Raw genomic sequence first — 19,232 nt, forward strand, 5'->3', positions numbered from 1 at the left:
ACAAAGATTAGTGGAGGGGCATGTAGTGTTGAGGAAACAGCTAGGATGCAGAAGGACTTAGACAGATTAGGAGAATCAGCAAAAAAGTGGCAAATGAATTACAATGTTGAAAAATGCATGGTCATGCAGTTTGGTAGTAGAAATAAATGTGTTATCTGTTTTTTTTTAAACAGGAAGAAAATTCTGGAATCTGAGTTACAGAGGGACTTGGGAGTCCTTGTGCAGAATACCCTGAAGCTTAACCTACAGGTTGAGTCAGTGATGAGGAAGGCAAATGCCATGTTAGCATTCATTTCAAGAGGTCTGGAACAAGGATGTGATGCTGAGGCTTGATAACGCACTGGTGAGTATTGTGAATAGTCTCGGGAGCCTCATCTTCGAAAAAGATGTGTTGACATGGGGTACGGCCCGGAAGTGGTTCACAAGGATGATTCCAGAATTAAAACGGTTATCATACGAGGAACGTGTGATAGCTCTGGGTCTGTCCTCGCTGGAATTCAAAAGGATGAGGGGGGATCTCATTGAAACGTTTCAAATGTTGAAAGGCCTAGGCAGAGTAGATGTGGAAAGGATGTATCCCATGGTGGAAGAGTCTCGGACAAGTGGGCACAGCCTCAGGATAGAGACAAGCCCTTTAAAAACAGATGAAGAGAAATTTCTTTGGCCAAAGGGTGGTGAATTTATGGAATTTGTTGCCACATGCAGCTGTGGAGACCAGGTCGTTGGGTGTATTTAAGGCAGAGATTGATAGTTTCTTGATTGGACATGGCATCAAAGCTTACGGGGAGAAGGCCGGGAATTGTGGTTGAGGAGGAGATAAAAAAAAAGGATCAGCTCTGACTGAACGGCGGAGCAGACTCGATGGGCCAGATGGCCTAATTCTGCTCCTATGTCTTATGGCCTTATGGAAATTATGACCATTTCCCGCTGGTGAATTTGCCTGGCACCGCATTTATTCTACAGATAGATGTAGCGTTCCTCATTAGAGAACGATAGTAAAACACCAAACATTAAATTCACTGGATCTCTTATTCGTCAGTGTGCGCTGCTGGCATGTTGAATTAGTAACAGGTCCCTCAGTCCTGTTTCCCCATTGTCTATGATCGCAGCCGGCCTGGCTCATCCCTGCGACCGTCAGCAACTCGTCACGCCCTTGGCTGTCCAGATTCTGTGCGCTGCGGAATTATACACATGGGGCGTGGGGGGTGGAACCCTGCTGCTGTTTTCCTTGCAGAAGGGAATTCCAAAGACACTCTAGTTCCACCTCATAAAAATAACCTCATCTATCTTCATCTGTTTCATCTTCCCCTACAGCAGCAAACATGCTCTTCACATTCCTGGCTAGACTCCGCATGATGTTCAATGTCCACAGGAAGGGCTCAATTAATTTATCTAAACACCGGTGGATAAAATCCTTCATCTAAGTAACAGCTAATACAATCAACTTCCTGTCTTTGTCTAGTACCAGCGTATACAGGGAAATACCCCCATTCATCCAGTACCTGAGGATAACATAGTGTTAACTCTAATTCTTCTAGGTCAGTGAAAACAAGCTGAGGTTGATAAACGTGGCGGCCTGGTAGCGTAATGGTCAGCATTAAAGTGGACGGTAGCGTAGTGGTCAGCATTAAAGTGGACGGTAGTGCAGTGGTCAGCATTGAAGTGGATGGTAGTGCAGTGGTCAGCATTGAAGTGGACGGTAGTGCAGTGGTCAGCATTGAAGTGGACGGTAGTGCAGTGGTCAGTATTAAAGTGGATGGTAGTGCAGTGGTCAGCATTGAAGTGGACGGTAGTGCAGTAGTCAGCATTAAAGTGGACGGTAGTGCAATGGTCAGTATTGAAGTGGACGGTAGCGCAGTGGTCAGCATTGAAGTGGACGGTAGTGCAGTGGTCAGCATTGAAGTGGACGGTACCGCAATGATCAGTATTGAAGTGGATGGTAGTGCAGTGGTCAGCATTAAAGTGGACGGTAGCGTAATGGTCAGCATTAAAGTGGACGGTAGTGCAGTGGTCAGCATTAAAGTGGATGGTAGCGCAGTGGTCAGCATTGAAGTGGACGGTAGCGTAATGGTCAGCATTGAAGTGGATGGTAGTGCAGTGGTCAGCATTGAAGTGGACGGTAGCGTAGTGGTCAGCATTGAAGTGGATGGTAGTGCAGTGGTCAGCATTAAAGTGGACGGTAGTGCAGTGGTCAGCATTGAAGTGGACGGTAGCGTAGTGGTCAGCATTGAAGTGGATGGTAGTGCAGTGGTCAGCATTAAAGTGGACGGTAGCGTAGTGGTCAGCATTGAAGTGGACGGTAGTGCAGTGGTCAGTATTGAAGTGGACGGTAGCGCAGTGATCAGCATTGAAGTGGATGGTACCGCAATGATCAGTATTGAAGTGGATGGTAGTGTAATGGTCAGCATTGAAGCGGAGGGTAGCGCAGTGGTCAGTATTGAAGATGAAGGTAGCGCAGTGATCAGCATTGAAGTGGATGGTACCGCAATGATCAGTATTGAAGTGGATGCTAGCGCAGTGGTCAGCATTGAAGTGGAGGGTAGCGAAGTGGTCAGTATTGAAGATGAAGGTAGCGCAGTGGTCAGCATTGAAGTGGACGGTAGCGTAATGGTCAGCATTGAAGTGGATGGTAGCGTAATGGTCAGCATTGAAGTGGACGGTAGTGCAGTGGTCAGCATTGAAGTGGACGGTAGCGCAGTGGTCAGCATTGAAGTGGATGGTAGCGTAATGGTCAGCATTGAAGTGGATGGTAACGCAGTGGTCAGCATTGAAGTGGATGCTAGCGCAGTGGTCAGCATTGAAGTGGATGGTAGCGTAATGGTCAGCATTGAAGTGGACGGTAGCGCAGTGGTCAGCATTGAAGTGGATGGTAGCGTAATGGTCAGCATTGAAGTGGATGGTAGTGCAGTGGTCAGCATTGAAGTGGATGGTAGTGCAGTGGTCAGCATTAAAGTGGATGGTAGTGCAGTGGTCAGCATTGAAGTGGATGGTAGCGTAATGGTCAGCATTGAAGTGGATGGTAACGCAGTGGTCAGCATTGAAGTGGATGCTAGCGCAGTGGTCAGCATTGAAGTGGATGGTAGCGTAATGGTCAGCATTGAAGTGGACGGTAGTGCAGTGGTCAGTATTGAAGATGAAGGTAGCGCAGTGGTCAGCATTGAAGTGGACGGTAGCGTAATGGTCAGCATTGAAGTGGATGGTAGTGCAGTGATCAGCATTGAAGTGGACGGTAGTGCAGTGGTCAGCATTGAAGTGGATGGTAGCGTAATGGTCAGCATTGAAGTGGATGGTAACGCAGTGGTCAGCATTGAAGTGGATGCTAGCGCAGTGTTCAGCATTGAAGTGGACGGTAGTGCAGTGGTCAGCATTGAAGTGGACGGTAGAGCAGTGGTCAGCATTGAAGGGGATGGTAACGCAGTGGTCAGCATTAAAGTGGATGGTAGCGTAATAGTCAGCATTGAAGTGGACGGTAGTGCAGTGGTCAGCATTGAAGTGGATGGTAGCGCAGTGGTCAGCATTGAAGTGGATGGTAGAGTAGTGTTCAGCATTGAAGTGGACGGTAGCGTAATGGTCAGCATTAAAGTGGATGGTAGTGCAGTGGTCAGCATTGAAGTGGACAGTAGTGCAGTGGTCAGCATTGAAGTGGACGGTAGCGTAATGGTCAGCATTAAAGTGGACGGTAGCGCAGTAGTCAGCATTAAAGTGGACGGTAGCGCAGTGGTCAGCATTGAAGTGGACGGTAGCGTAATGGTCAGCATTAAAGTGGACGGTAGCGCAGTAGTCAGCATTAAAGTGGACGGTAGCGCAGTGGTCAGCATTGAAGTGGACGGTAGCGTAATGGTCAGCATTGAAGTGGATGGTAGCGTAATGGTCAGCATTGAAGTGGAGGGTAGCGCAGTGGTCAGCATTGAAGTGGACGGTAGCGTAATGGTCAGCATTGAAGTGGATGGTAGCGTAATGGTCAGCATTGAAGTGGAGGGTAGCGCAGTGGTCAGCATTGAAGTGGAGGGTAGCGCAGTGGTCAGCATTGAAGTGGACGGTAGCGCAATGGTCAGCATTGAAGTGGATGGTAGCATAATGGTCAGCATTGAAGTGGATGGTAGTGCAGTGGTCAGCATTGAAGTGGACGGTAGTGCAGTGGTCAGCATTAAAGTGGACGGTAGCGTAATGGTCAGCATTGAAGTGGATGGTAGTGTAGTGGTCAGCATTGAAGTGGATGGTAGCGTAATGGTCAGCATTAAAGTGGACGGTAGTGCAGTGGTCAGCATTGAAGTGGACGGTAGTGCAGTGGTCAGCATTAAAGTGGACGGTAGCGTAATGGTCAGCATTGAAGTGGACGGTAGCGTAATGGTCAGCATTGAAGTGGAGGGTAGCGCAGTGGTCAGCATTGAAGTGGAGGGTAGCGCAGTGGTCAGCATTGAAGTGGACGGTAGCGCAGTGGTCAGCATTGAAGTGGATGGTAGCATAATGGTCAGCATTGAAGTGGATGGTAGTGCAGTGGTCAGCATTGAAGTGGACGGTAGTGCAGTGGTCAGCATTGAAGTGGATGGTAGCGTAATGGTCAGCATTGAAGTGGATGGTAGCGCAGTGTTCAGCATTAAAGTGGACGGTAGTGCAGTGGTCAGCATTAAAGTGGATGGTAGCGTAATGGTCAGCATTGAAGTGGACGGTAGCGCAGTGGTCAGCATTGAAGTGGACGGTAGCGCAGTGGTCAGCATTGAAGTGGACGGTAGTGCAGTGATCAGCATTGAAGTGGACGGTAGCGCAGTGGTCAGCATTGAAGTGGACGGTAGCGCAGTGGTCAGCATTGAAGTGGACGGTAGCGTAATGGTCAGCATTGAAGTGGACGGTAGTGCAGTGGTCAGCATTGAAGTGGACGGTAGCGTAGTGGTCAGCATTGAAGTGGACGGTAGCGTAATGGTCAGCATTGAAGTGGACGGTAGCGCAGTGATCAGCATTGAAGTGGACGGTAGTGCAGTGGTCAGCATTGAAGTGGACGGTAGCGTAATGGTCAGCATTGAAGTGGACGGTAGCGCAGTGGTCAGCATTGAAGGGGATGGTAACGCAGTGGTCAGCATTGAAGTGAACGGTAGCGCAGTGGTCAGCATTGAAGTGGACGGTAGCGTAATGGTCAGCATTGAAGTGGACGGTAGCGCAGTGGTCAGCATTGAAGGGGATGGTAACGCAGTGGTCAGCATTGAAGTGGACGGTAGCGTAATGGTCAGCATTGAAGTGGACGGTAGCGCAGTGGTCAGCATTGAAGGGGATGGTAACGCAGTGGTCAGCATTGAAGTGGACGGTAGCGCAGTGGTCAGCATTGAAGTGGATGGTAGCGTAATGGTCAGCATTGAAGTGGATGGTAGCGTAGCGTAATGGTCAGCATTAAAGTGGACGGTAGTGCAGTGGTCAGCATTGAAGTGGACGGTAGTGCAGTGGTCAGCATTGAAGTGAATGGTAGCGTAATGGTCAGCATTGAAGTGGATGGTAGCGCAGTGGTCAGCATTGAAGTGGATGGTAGCGGAATGGTCAGCATTGAAGTGGACGGTAGTGCAGTGGTCAGCATTAAAGTGGACGGTAGCGCAGTGGTCAGCATTGAAGTGGACGGTAGTGCAGTGGTCAGCATTAAAGTGGACGGTAGCGTAATGGTCAGCATTGAAGTGGACGGTAGTGCAGTGGTCAGCATTGAAGTGGACGGTAGCGTAATGGTCAGCATTGCAGTGGATGGTAGTGCAGTGGTCAGCATTGAAGTGGATGGTAGCGTAATGGTCAGCATTGAAGTGGATGGTAGCGCAGTGGTCAGCATTGAAGTGGATGGTAGTGCAGTGGTCAGCATTGAAGTGGACGGTAGTGCAGTGGTCAGCATTGAAGTGGATGGTAGCGTAATGGTCAGCATTGAAGTGGATGGTAGTGCAGTGGTCAGCATTGAAGTGGATGGTAGTGCAGTGGTCAGCATTAAAGTGGACAGTAGTGCAGTGGTCAGCATTGAAGTGGACGGTAGTGCAGTGGTCAGCATTGAAGTGGATGGTAGTGCAGTGGTCAGCATTAAAGTGGACAGTAGTGCAGTGGTCAGCATTAAAGTGGACGGTAGCGTAATGGTCAGCATTGAAGTGAACGGTAGCGCAGTGGTCAGCATTGAAGTGGATGGTAGCGTAATGGTCAGCAATGAAGTGGATGGTAGTGCAGTGGTCAGCATTGAAGTGGACGGTAGTGCAGTGGTCAGCATTGAAGTGGACGGTAGCGTAATGGTCAGCATTAAAGTGGACAGTAGCGTAATGGTCAGCATTGAAGTGGACGGTAGTGCAGTGGTCAGCATTGAAGTGGACGGTAGCGTAATGGTCAGCATTGAAGTGGACGGTAGCATAATGGTCAGCATTGAAGTGGACGGTAGTGCAGTGGTCAGCATTGAAGTGGATGGTAGCGCAATGGTCAGCATTGAAGTGGACGGTAGTGCAGTGGTCAGCATTAAAGTGGACGGTAGTGCAGTGGTCAGCATTGAAGTGGACGGTAGCGTAATGGTCAGCATTGAAGTGGACGGTAGTGCAGTGGTCAGCATTAAAGTGGATGGTAGCATAATGGTCAGCATTGAAGTGGATGGTAGTGCAGTGGTCAGCAATGAAGTGGATGGTAGTGCAGTGGTCAGCATTAAAGTGGATGGTAGTGCAGTGGTCAGCATTGAAGTGGACGGTAGCATAATGGTCAGCATTGAAGTGGATGGTAGTGCAGTGGTCAGCATTGAAGTGGACGGTAGCGCAGTGGTCAGCATTGAAGTGGACAGTAGCGCAGTGGTCAGCATTGAAGTGGATGGTAGTGCAGTGGTCAGCATTGAAGTGGACGGTAGTGCAGTGGTCAGCATTGAAGTGGACGGTAGCGCAGTGGTCAGCATTGAAGTGGACGGTAGCGCAATGGTCAGCATTGAAGTGGACGGTAGCGCAGTGGTCAGCATTGAAGTGGACGGTAGTGCAGTGGTCAGCATTGAAGTGGACGGTAGTGCAGTGGTCAGCATTAAAGTGGACGGTAGCGCAGTGGTCAGCATTGATGTGGACGGTAGCGTAATGGTCAGCATTGAAGTGGATGGTAGTGCAGTGGTCAGCATTAAAGTGGACGGTAGCGTAATGGTTAGCATTGAAGTGGACGGTAGCGCAGTGGTCAGCATTAAAGTGGACGGTAGCGTAATGGTTAGCATTGAAGTGGACGGTAGCGCAGTGGTCAGCATTAAAGTGGACGGTAGCGCAGTGGTCAGCATTGAAGTGGACGGTAGTGCAGTGGTCAGCATTGAAGTGGACGGTAGCGCAGTGGTCAGCATTGAAGTGGATGGTAGCGTAATGGTCAGCATTAAAGTGGACGGTAGTGCAGTGGTCAGCATTGAAGTGGACGGTAGCGTAATGGTCAGCATTGAAGTGGACGGTAGCGCATTGGTCAGCATTAAAGTGGACGGTAGCGTAGTTGTCAGCATTGAAGTGGACGGTAGCGTAGTGGTCAGTATTGAAGTGGACGGTAGCGCAGTGGTCAGCATTGAAGTGGACGGTAGCGTAATGGTCAGCATTGAAGTGGATGGTAGCGTAATGGTCAGCATTGAAGTGGACGGTAGTGCAGTGGTCAGCATTAAAGTGGACGGTAGCGTAATGGTTAGCATTGAAGTGGACGGTAGCGCAGTGGTCAGCATTAAAGTGGACGGTAGCGCAGTGGTCAGCATTGAAGTGGACGGTAGTGCAGTGGTCAGCATTGAAGTGGACGGTAGCGCAGTGGTCAGCATTGAAGTGGATGGTAGCGTAATGGTCAGCATTAAAGTGGACGGTAGTGCAGTGGTCAGCATTGAAGTGGACGGTAGCGTAATGGTCAGCATTGAAGTGGACGGTAGCGCAGTGGTCAGCATTAAAGTGGACGGTAGCGTAGTTGTCAGCATTGAAGTGGACGGTAGCGTAGTGGTCAGTATTGAAGTGGACGGTAGCGCAGTGGTCAGCATTGAAGTGGACGGTAGCGTAATGGTCAGCATTGAAGTGGATGGTAGCGTAATGGTCAGCATTGAAGTGGATGGTAGTGCAGTGGTCAGCATTGAAGTGGACGGTAGCGCAGTGGTCAGCATTGAAGTGGATGGTAGCGTAATGGTCAGCATTGAAGTGGATGGTAGTGCAGTGGTCAGCATTAAAGTGGACGGTAGTGCAGTGGTCAGCATTGAAGTGGACGGTAGTGCAGTGGTCAGCATTGAAGTGGACGGTAGCGTAATGGTCAGCATTGAAGTGGACGGTAGCGCAGTGGTCAGCATTGAAGTGGATGGTAGCGTAATGGTCAGCATTAAAGTGGACGGTAGCGCAGTGGTCAGCATTGAAGTGGACGGTAGCGTAGTGGTCAGCATTGAAGTGGACGGTAGCGTAATGGTCAGCATTGAAGTGGACGGTAGTGCAGTGGTCAGCATTGAAGTGGACGGTAGCGTAATGGTCAGCATTGAAGTGGACGGTAGCGCAGTGATCAGCATTGAAGTGGACGGTAGTGCAGTGGTCAGCATTGAAGTGGACGGTAGTGCAGTGGTCAGCATTGAAGTGGACGGTAGCGTAATGGTCAGCATTGAAGTGGATGGTAGCGTAATGGTCAGCATTGAAGTGGATGGTAGTGCAGTGGTCAGCATTGAAGTGGACGGTAGTGCAGTGGTCAGCATTGAAGTGGATGGTAGTGCAGTGGTCAGCATTAAAGTGGACGGTAGTGCAGTGGTCAGCATTGAAGTGGATGGTAGTGCAGTGGTCAGCATTAAAGTGGACGGTAGCGTAGTGGTCAGCATTGAAGTGGATGGTAGTGCAGTGGTCAGCATTGAAGTGGAAGGTAGCGCAGTGGTCAGTATTGAAGTGGACGGTAGCGCAGTGGTCAGCATTGAAGTGGACGGTAGCGTAATGGTCAGCATTGAAGTGGACGGTAGTGCAGTGGTCAGCATTGAAGTGGACGGTAGCGCAGTGGTCAGCATTAAAGTGGACGGTAACGCAGTGGTCAGTATTGAAGTGGACGGTAGCGTAATGGTCAGCATTGAAGTGGACGGTAGTGCAGTGGTCAGCATTGAAACGGACAGGCAACAGCAGCAGAAACTCTAGACATGCTCTCAGTGGCCACGTTATTAGGTACAAGATGTACATAGTAAAGTGCCCGATGAGTGTAGAATTTGATATTTTTATCTGCGACCAGAGAGAATTACTAGAATATTTGTTAATATAAATATCATTGTCAGATCCCACATCATCTTTCCTAAAAAAAAATGCACAATCAGAACAATAAAGCCACAGATCTGCAAACCCGCGCGAGTTTAAAGACAATACTGAACTGGTAGCAATACTAGAAATAGTACCGTGACAAGTGGGTATATTAAGACACCATAACACTGCCCAGTACCGCCCCTGTGCTTACCTGGTGCTGGACTCCTGAGTATGTTTTCGGCGATTCCGAGTATCTGAATTTTAATGGGCCCTAACAGTAAGTGAACACACCCTGAGCAATTTTTAGTTGACAACACGCTCATAAACATGAACTTCAGTCTATTCAGCATGTAACGTCACACCCTGTTCCACAACGCTTGCGTTAACCCACACAAAGACTCATCTTGCCTGAATGTGTCTTTCTAACTTGTGCTCCGAGCCAGAAATACTACTTCAGTGCGTGGTGCAATGATCACCTTTCTCCTGATAACTTGCTCTGCTCCAGAGAGGAATCACAACCCGTATCCTGGTTCGGTTCGGTTGATGTCGTCGCTTTGATTCATTGTTCACCTTGGAACCAGTTTATTGTCAGATTATAAACTCTAGCGACAGCTCAGGGCAAAGATCGCCCTGGGTTTATTGCACAGAGACAGCAGAATGAAGGGCAGTGTAATCTCTTTTGAAAACATTGTGCATTTGGAATAATGTTCTCTTTAGAACTGTGGACATACCCTTTCTCCAGATTTGATTGTAACCCCGTTGCCTGAACCTGCACTGATTTTAAGATCAGCCCGCTTTAAATCCATCTTTAACAGTTGTCCGCAGTCGGAACATACCGGTAATGGGCCAATTATGGATCGACGTGCCGGGATTACCATCTCCCAGACATAACTACCGGTCAAAGTCGACAGCAAGAGAAGTACGTCCTTCTCCTGCAGTCTATTGCTCACTTACAGATCACAACAATCATATGAAATTAGGACCATCTCCTGCTGTTGGCTTTGTCTGACGTCGCATTTACATCACAAATACATAAACCATTTTTCATCACGGTCTGATGGAAAAACTCTGAATATTAAATTCACTGGGTCTATCTGTCGGAGGTTGCTGCTGGCATGCTGAATTAGTAGCAGGACATTCGGCCTCTCAATCCTGTTCCGCCATTTTCTATGATCATGACTGATCTGTGATCTCAGCACCCGAAGTCTGCCTGTAACACAGCACTCACTTGCCTGTCCAAAATCTGTGCACTGTGGAATTAAAGACAACGAAAAGACACCGCTTCTCTTTTCCTTTCAGGAAGGGAATTCCAAAGACACACCATCCCACCTTGTAAAAGTACTCCCACCTATCTTCACCTGTTTTAGCTCCCCTTACAACAGCAAACATATTCTCCACATTCCTGTCAAGATGTCTGCTCAACTCATTTATCTAAACAAGCGGATAAACTCTCTTCTAAATGAAAGCGAATACCATAATGTCCTAATCTTTATCTAACACCCGCGAATACAGTCAAATTCCTAAATTCTTCCAGTAACAACGAAAAATACAGATTTGACTCTATTTCTGCAAAGCCCGCGAAAACAAGTTGAGGTTCAGAAACATTTACTCACAAGGGAGTTCAAGTAAACCAGCTATCAATGTAGTAAACCTTTTCTGAACTACGACATCGGTTTGAACTAAAGAAAACAACAGCGCGTGCGTTGAGCCACATTGGATCTCAGCAGCAGTCTATATAATGGAATAATCACCGCTTTATATTTCCAATCATTATAATTGTCTCCTAATTACCCACATACCCGCACCTACTTACTGAAGGGTTGTCGGGGTGGACTGATAGCGACAGTCCAAACAGTGAAGGAATAGCTAATGCGACGTTCAAACTCTGGGTCCCGGGACAGTGAAGCACAGAGTTTGGAAGGGTGCGGCTCCTGCTGCTTTGCCTTGTGGGCAGCCTCGGGAGAAACGAAAGCTACCGGTGTAAACCCAGACAGAAAATCCAGAGTGGAGCCCTTAAGGCGCTGGAAGTCAGTTCTTGCAGCCAAGCGTGTGCCAAACACATTGCTTCGCTTTCCATTGGATTATACTGGTGAGATCAGGAGGGGGATTCTGACGACCTGGCATCCCAAGATCTCCGTATCTTGCGTCCAAGCTGTTACCCGGAGAGGTCACGCCAGTGCCTCTGCTCGCAGCGACCAGAGCAACATGGGAGGCAGCAGTTAATTATGGGGTAGGTCGCCCCCACCTACTGGCACAACATTCACTTTCAGAAACTGCAGCAAAACCTGCTACTCTAAAACTGGACTGTACAGTCATAGCAGTCGTCCCAACTGTACAACCGACTGACCCGTAGCGCACATTATATTTCCATTGTCCTTCGAGACAAACGGATGCCGACATCATCATCACCATCATCATATTATGATCTTATTGTCCAATTATAAATAAGGCATGACAGCCTTTCTGCTTTCTTAGAAGTTTGCAAAGATTCGGCATGTCATCTGACAAAACTTGTGTTAGCTGCGCGGTGGAGAGTATAGGATTCGCAGATTCAGGAACAATTTGTATCGCTCAAAGATCAGTCTCTTGAACCAGAGTGGACAACTTCACGCATTCCAATACTGAGTTCATTCTACAACCATGAATTCACTTTCAAAGACTTACAACTCATGTTCTCAGTATGTGTTACTTACATCGTTATTATTCTTGTTATTTATTCTTGCGTTTGCACAATTTGTTGTTGCTTGCATATTGTGTGTATGTCTGTTGTGCGTAGTTCTTCATTGCTTCTATTGTGTTTCGTTATATTTGTTGTGAATAAGATGAACCTCAGTGTAGTATATACTGCCATCTATGTCTGAGGCACTGTAAGGTTTCACTGCTAACGTAATGATCTCTCTGTAATGTTTCACTATTACGGTAATGGTTTCTCTGTAGCAGCAAAGTTTGGGTTACGACTAGAGATAACGATGGCTTTGGAATTTATGTTAGCTAATGAGGGGCATGTTGTTCTGTCTTGTGGGTCTGGGAGCAGGGATTTCGCGGTCTTTTGTCGGCGAGAGACGAAGATAGAAGACGAGAATGGAGAGAGTTGGTAAACCGGCGGACGGAGGGGGAAACGAATGGTCGAATACGTAAGCTCCAACGTGCACATTACGTTGTTTCATTAAACTGAGCCCTTTTCCTTTTTTTATTTTCTTTACTAACTCTATAGTTAGATTAAGATTTATAAAGTTTAATCGTTAAATTGAAGATGGTGTACTGCTGATATTCTGCAGTTCGGACTTGTAACTGGGCAACACCTCACGCAGCATCCATACCAACGAGATTTCTCAGTTTGGCTGTGCCAGAGGCGCGTGCTGGCTGAACCTAAGGGTTGCACATTTATTGAATAGATTCGATATTTTGCGGAAAGAGCAACAATATATATTTAAAATGTGAGGTGGTGTTGGTGAGCTCAATGTCCATTTAGGAATCAACCACGTGTACCTTGCAGATGTATTCCATAGAACGAGCACTCAACCTCGGTTGGTTTGCTTTTCTCTCTGATGTAGTGGAGATGTCATAGTAAACGCTGAAAATGCAGTAGCCTAGGTCGGCAGGTATGCAACTCATTCACTGCGTCAATTCCCTGACATCAAAATGAAACGGGGGATGTCAACACCTTACGATAACTTAGGCTAAAACTTTCACTAAACCTTCTTATTGCGTGCAGTCATGGAGAGATGGAGAGATCTTCACTACTGACCACATGTACGTTGGAATAGGAATTGAAAGCAGCTGGCCACTGAGAAATTCAGCTTTTCGTTGATGGAGTTGAGAAGCCCGACGAAGCGTTAATTAATTTGAAGAGGGTTCTCGGCCAGAGACGGCAACAGCTTTTCTATGCTGCCGAACGTGTTGTGTTCCTCCAGCTTTCTGCGTGTGCTGCAATTAACTTGATTAACACTTTGCATGCGCTCAGTACCTTAGTCAGCCTGGATGCGATATTAGTTTGAGGCTCTTCGCTATATTACAGGAATGGATAAACAACTTATTCTTCCTTTTTCTCTATATTTCCATTGCAAGTGTCAGTACCTGCGTAAGACTGGATGTGATATTAGTTTAAGGCTCTTCACTATATTACAGGAATGTACAGACGACATATTCTTTATTTCACATTTCTATTGCAAGATCAAAACCGAGACAATTCCCAAAGTGAAACAGTGCAGCCCAGGTGGAGATCGACTACAATTCCTGCTAGTGAGAAATGGGAAGATAATCATCAGGTATGAGTTCCTAAAATTTATCGAAATGAGATTTTAACTATGGCCCATAGTATTCCTTTGGGTGGTCATTTAGGTGCAAAGAAAACTATGACCAAAGTTTCTAAACATTTTTATTGGCCTAGTTTAAGACAAGATGTGGCGACATTTTGTAGAACGTGTCATACGAGTCAAATTGTGGGTAAACCTAATCAGGTTACTCCAGTGGCCCCACTGAAACCAATTCCAATATTTGGTGAGCCGTTCTCAAAAATCATTGTAGACTGTGTAGGTCCTTTGCCAAAAACTAAAACTGGACATCAATATTTATTAACTATTATGTGCACAGCGTCTAGATTTCCAGAGGCAGTACCTCTTAGGAATATAACAGCCAAAACTGTGACAAAGGCTCTTATAAAATTCTTTACTTATTTTGGGTTGCCTAAGGAAATAAAATTACTACCTTGATCCGATTGTATGTCTGGGTTGTTTCAGCAGATAGTTTATAAACTGGGAGCAAAACAGATTATTTCCTCAGCCTAGCATCCAGAATCACAAGGAGCCTTGGAGAGATTTCATTCTACACTAAAAACTACGATTAGGACATATTGTGTGAAAATGAAAAGACTGGGATGAAGGTATACATTTACTACTTTTTGCAGCAAGGGAGGAAGTACAGGAATCATTAAGTTTTAGTCCTTTTGAACTTGAGTTTCATATTAGTAGTCATACTTTATTGATCCTGGGGGAAATCGGTTTTCGTTACAGTTGCACCATAAATAATAAATAGTAATAAAACCATAAATAGTTAAATAATAATATGTAAATTATGCCAGGAAATAAGTCCAGGACCAGCCTATTGGCTCAGGGTGTCTGACCCTCCAAGGGAGGAGTTGTAAAGTTTGATAGCCACAGGCAGGAATGACTTCCTATGACACTCTGTGTTGCATCTTGGTGGAATAAGTCTCCGGCTGAATGTACTCATTCAAATGTTTGAGCATAGAGTTTGAGGATCTTTGGCCTTGTTGAAGGAACAGTGGATTAATAAAGAGGTACATACTAATTTGCTGGATTATGTTTCAAAATTTAAGGAAAGATTGTATAAAGCTTGTAGGTTGGCCAAGGAAAATTTAAAATTAGCTCAAGAGAAGATGAAGACTTGGTATGATAAGGAAGCTAGGATGAGATCATTTAAGCCTGGAGATAGGGTGTTGGTTCTTTTCCCAGTGCAAACGAACCCATTACAAGCTAAATTTCATGGTCCTTATGAGATTAAATCTAAGGTAAATGATGTTAGATTACGTGGTAAAAACCCCAGATTGGAGGAAGACAACACAGCTGTGTCATATAAATATGATAAAACCGTATTATGATAGAGAAGCTCCTACTATGACTGTTGTGATCAATAATGAGTCTGATCTTGATAAACACTTAATGGAGGATTCATCTGAATTCATTTTAAGCCCAACATTATTTCAGCCAGGTTACCAAATTCAAAAATTCTAGAAAATATTGACGAAAAATCGGCTCATTTACAGCCAGAGCAGAGAGAGCAGATGAAACAGTTAATTTTTAAATAGAGAGATTTACTTCCAGACGTCCCTAGAAGAACCACCGTAGGTATGATGCCATACTTACGTACATCACCGTACATGATGTAGATGTTGGAGATGCCAAACCCATAAAACAACATCCATATCGAATGAACAGGGAAAAGCGTGAACTTGCTGAACAAGAAATTAAGTATATGTTAGAGAATGATATTATTAGACCTTCTAATTCGAATTGGAGTTCACCGTGTGTTATGGTGCCTAAGCCAGACAATATGTATTAAGTTTGTATAGATTACAGGAAGGTGAATGCTGTGACAAAAACTGATGCATATCCAATCCCTAGAGTAGATGATTGTGTGGATAAAGTTGGAAAGGTCAAATTCCTTACAGAAACTGATTTGTTAAAAGGTTATTGGTGTGTTCCATTGATGGATAGAGGTGGGGAGACTTCAGCATTTGTAACCCCATCTGGGTTATATGAATATAAAGTTCTTCCATTTGGGATGAAGAATGCACCAGGTACTTTTCAGAGGATGATTAATAGCGTGATTCAGGGATTAAAGGATACAGATGCCTATATTGATGATTTAGTTACAGGAAATAATACATGGAAAGCACATTATTGCAGTGGAAAAACTATATGAGATACTTTCAAAAGCTACCTTAACTATTAACTTAGCTAAAAGTGAATTTGGTTATGCTACAGTGACTTACCTTGGTTATGTTGTGGGTCAGGGGAAATTTGTGCCTGCTCAAGCGAAATTTCAGGCAATTTTAGAAGTACCCACTCCAACTGGTAGAAAAACTTCAGAAGATTCTTGGGTATTACAGAAAATTTTGTAAGGATTTTGCAAACATTGCTCTTCTATTAACTTATCTCTTAAAGAAAAGTGAAAAGTTTGTTTGGACAGAGTCTTGTCAGGAGGTATTTGATAAATTGAAAACTATAATATGTAGTCAACCTGTACTTAAATCTCCTAACTTTGAAAAACCATTTTCGTTAGCTGTAGATGCTAGTGATGAAGCTGCAGGAGCAGTGTTACTTCAAAGAGATGGTGGTGATGAAGCTGATCATCCGGTAGCTTATTTTTCTAAAAAAAATTTAATGCCCATCAAAGAAATTATTCAATAATAGAAAAGGAATTATTATCCCTTGTTTTGGCTTTACAACATTTTGAAATGTATGTTAGCACTACTCATAAACCACTCACAGTTTATACCGATCATAATCCGTTAGTGTTTTTGAGTAAGATGAAAAACAAAAATAGATTATTAAATTGGAGTCTAATGTTACAGGAGTACAATATTTCGATCACTCATATTAAGGGTAAAGGTAATGTGATCACTGATTGTTTATCTAGATGTTAAATGTACAATGAAAATTTGTTTTTTTTGGAGTGGTATTTTCACATTTGTAACACTCCTACTGTACATTAGTTTGTAAAGTGCTGAAAGATAAGACTGTATATATTGTGTATGGTGTAAACTTTATACCTTTTTTTGTACATTGTTAATTGTTAAAATTTCGTTCTTTAAGAGACCATTGCTTTTGGAGGGAGGTGTTACATGCCTCAAGGAGATTGTGATTTTTTTTGTGAGAATGATGTACTGATCTTTTGGAGGTCACCTGATGTAATTTTCCCGCCGATGTGAGGTTACGTGATGACATGTGCACCACGGGTAGATAAGGAAAGACCCCAGACGACGCAGTTATATTTTAGTTTTAGATTTCCAGCTAGAACGTTTCTGTTTCTGTTGCGTATTTGTTTCGATGACGCAGTTTCATTTTTTAAACGGTTGTTACGTTCTGTTGCAAGGTACAATATTGCTGGACCGAAATTTTTGCTAGATGTGTTGATGTACCTATACTAGCAGTAGAAGGGAGAGTGAAGACTTTATCGAAGTACAGGACCCGAAGGATTGAGAGGAGTTGGCATCGTTTGGCAGTTTAACAAAGGATCGACCTTATTGAGTCTTCGTTGAAGGAGTAGTGACCTGCATCGAGAGATAACTCTTGCCAAAAGAGAAAAGAGTTCGTGCAAGGTTTGCTTTCTAAAAGAAATTAAGATCAGTTATTTTAAACTGTTTATTTACTGCATCGTGAATCCTTCGGACAGAACCAGAAGGAAAGTCGCGTCTATGAAAAAATCTATCTCCAGAGAAGTCTCTCCCAATTGAACGTATAAATTTGTTGGACTTTCGAATTTACCATTTTAAGAACTACATCTGACTTTACCGCTGTAAGAACTGTTTTCGCATTTAACGCTTTAAGAACCAGGGCCGAGTGACGATTTGTTGAACGGCTGCATAGCGGTTGAATTCCGGTTAAGGTTTTCGGTTTTTTAAATCTTTTATCCGTGTTTAATAAATGTTTGGTTGTTTTCATATAACCTGTCTCGATTCATATTCATTGTTGCCGGTTACGTAACATTGTAAAAGTGTAAACACGAGCTGAAAGGCAGACTCCGCCCCTGTCTCTCTCTCAGCAGAAATCCAAAAGTTAGTCTCAGTTCTCTCTTGTGCCTTAAAGTGACAGTCCACAGCAAAAAAATAACCTTAGGGGTACATAACACTGTACATTCATGGTTTGGAACACCTGCATCATGTCAGTCTCAGTCTCCTGCTTTTCAAGGTGTGAAGTCCCAACGTGCCCAACCTCTCCCAGAACTCAGTCCCTCGAGTACCGGTACCATTCTCGTAAATCTTCTCTGCGCTCATTCCAGTTTGACGTTCTCTCTCCTACAGCAGAACGACCAAAACTGAGTACAATAATCCAGGTGCGAATACCCTAACAATACCTTAACCCTAATGCAACCTCACTGGCCTCTTCTTCAGGCCATGAGCCATGAGATATGAGACAGAGGCAGCTCAGCCAATCGAGTATGTTCCGCCATTCCTTCGTGTTCAATTGTTTTTTCTCTCTCAAACCCATTCTCCTGCCTTCTCCCCATAATCTTTGAACATCCATTTAAAATACACTCATTGACTTGGCGTCTACTCCGTCCGTGGCAATAAATTCCTGACTACAGAAATTCCTCCTCATCTCTGCTCTCAGTGGATGCCCTATACATTGAGGCCGTGGCCTCTGGTCCCAGACTCACACAGTGTAGAGTGTATCTTCTTCATAGCCACTCTGTCGAGCCCTTTCAATATTTAATAGGTTTCAATGAGATCTCCCCTCTTTCTTCGAGATCAGCGAGTACAGGGTCAAAGCCAACTAACGCTCCTCATACGTTAACCCTTTTATTCCTGGAATCATTCTCATGAACCTTCACTGGACCCGCACCAATACGAGCACATCTTTTTCTCAGACAAGAGGTCGGAAACTGCTCACGATACACCAACAGCGATCTGACCAATGCGTTATAAAGCGGCAGTATCGCATCCTTGCTCTTATATGCTAACATTACAGTTGTCATCCTTAATCAACTCAATCTGCAAGCTAACCTTTAGGGACTCCTGCTCAAGGATTTCCAAGTACCTATGCACTTCAAATTTTTGAATTTTCTCCCTTTTATTTTTTTTCTATGCCCTTATTCCTTCTACCAATTGTATATGATTGTACACTTGCATACACTGTATTTCATCTGATACTTCGTTGCCTGTTCTCCAAACTTATCGAAGTCCTTCTGCAGACTCCCGCTTTGCTCTAAGCTGCCTATCCCGTACCTACCTTTGTGTCAACTGCAAAGTTCGTCACCAAGGTAGCAACTCCATCGTCCGTATCATTCAGATTCAACATGAAAAGATGCGGTCTCAATACCGACCCCTACGGAACACCATTAGTTACCGACAGCAAAACAGAATTGCCCACATTATTCTGACCCTTACTCCCTTGTCAGTCAGCCAATCTTCGATCCATACAAGTATCTTTCCCATAATTCCATGAGCTGTGACCTTGTTCAGCAGCCTCACGTGCAGCAACTGGGAAACATAGAAACATAGAAAACCTGCAACACAATACAGGCCCTTCAGCCCACAAAGCTGTGCTGAACATACCTCTACCCCAGAACTACCTGGGCTTAACTATAGTCTATCTTCCTAAGCTCCATGTACCTATCCAGGAGACACTTAAAACAACCTAACGTTTTGGCCTCAATTACCGCCACTGGCAACCCATTCCACACACTCACTACTCTCTGCGTAAAAAAAACCTTACCCCTGATATCTCCTGTGTACCTACTTCTACGCACCTTAAAACTGTGCACTCTCGTGTCAGCAGTTTCAGCCCTGGGAAAAAGCCTCTGCCTGTCCACATG

At 45.0% G+C, this 19,232-nt stretch overlaps 1 long non-coding RNA gene across 2 annotated transcripts; it reads left to right on the plus strand.

Annotated features, from left to right (window-relative positions):
* Window positions 1–104: 104 nt before the first annotated feature.
* On the plus strand, window positions 105–17,320 carry LOC134342127 (uncharacterized). Of its 2 annotated transcripts, none has more exons than XR_010016952.1 (3): window positions 105–343; window positions 13,350–13,444; window positions 16,791–17,320. It is a non-coding gene; the product is annotated as an uncharacterized LOC134342127 (long non-coding RNA). The 2 variants fall into 2 exon arrangements; XR_010016953.1 differs by lacking the exon at window positions 105–343 and adding an exon at window positions 11,007–12,310.
* The last annotated feature ends 1,912 nt before the right edge of the window (window positions 17,321–19,232 follow it).

The sequence above is a fragment of the Mobula hypostoma genome, unplaced genomic scaffold (assembly GCF_963921235.1).
Source record: "Mobula hypostoma unplaced genomic scaffold, sMobHyp1.1 scaffold_45, whole genome shotgun sequence".
Lineage (NCBI taxonomy): Eukaryota > Metazoa > Chordata > Chondrichthyes > Myliobatiformes > Myliobatidae > Mobula > Mobula hypostoma.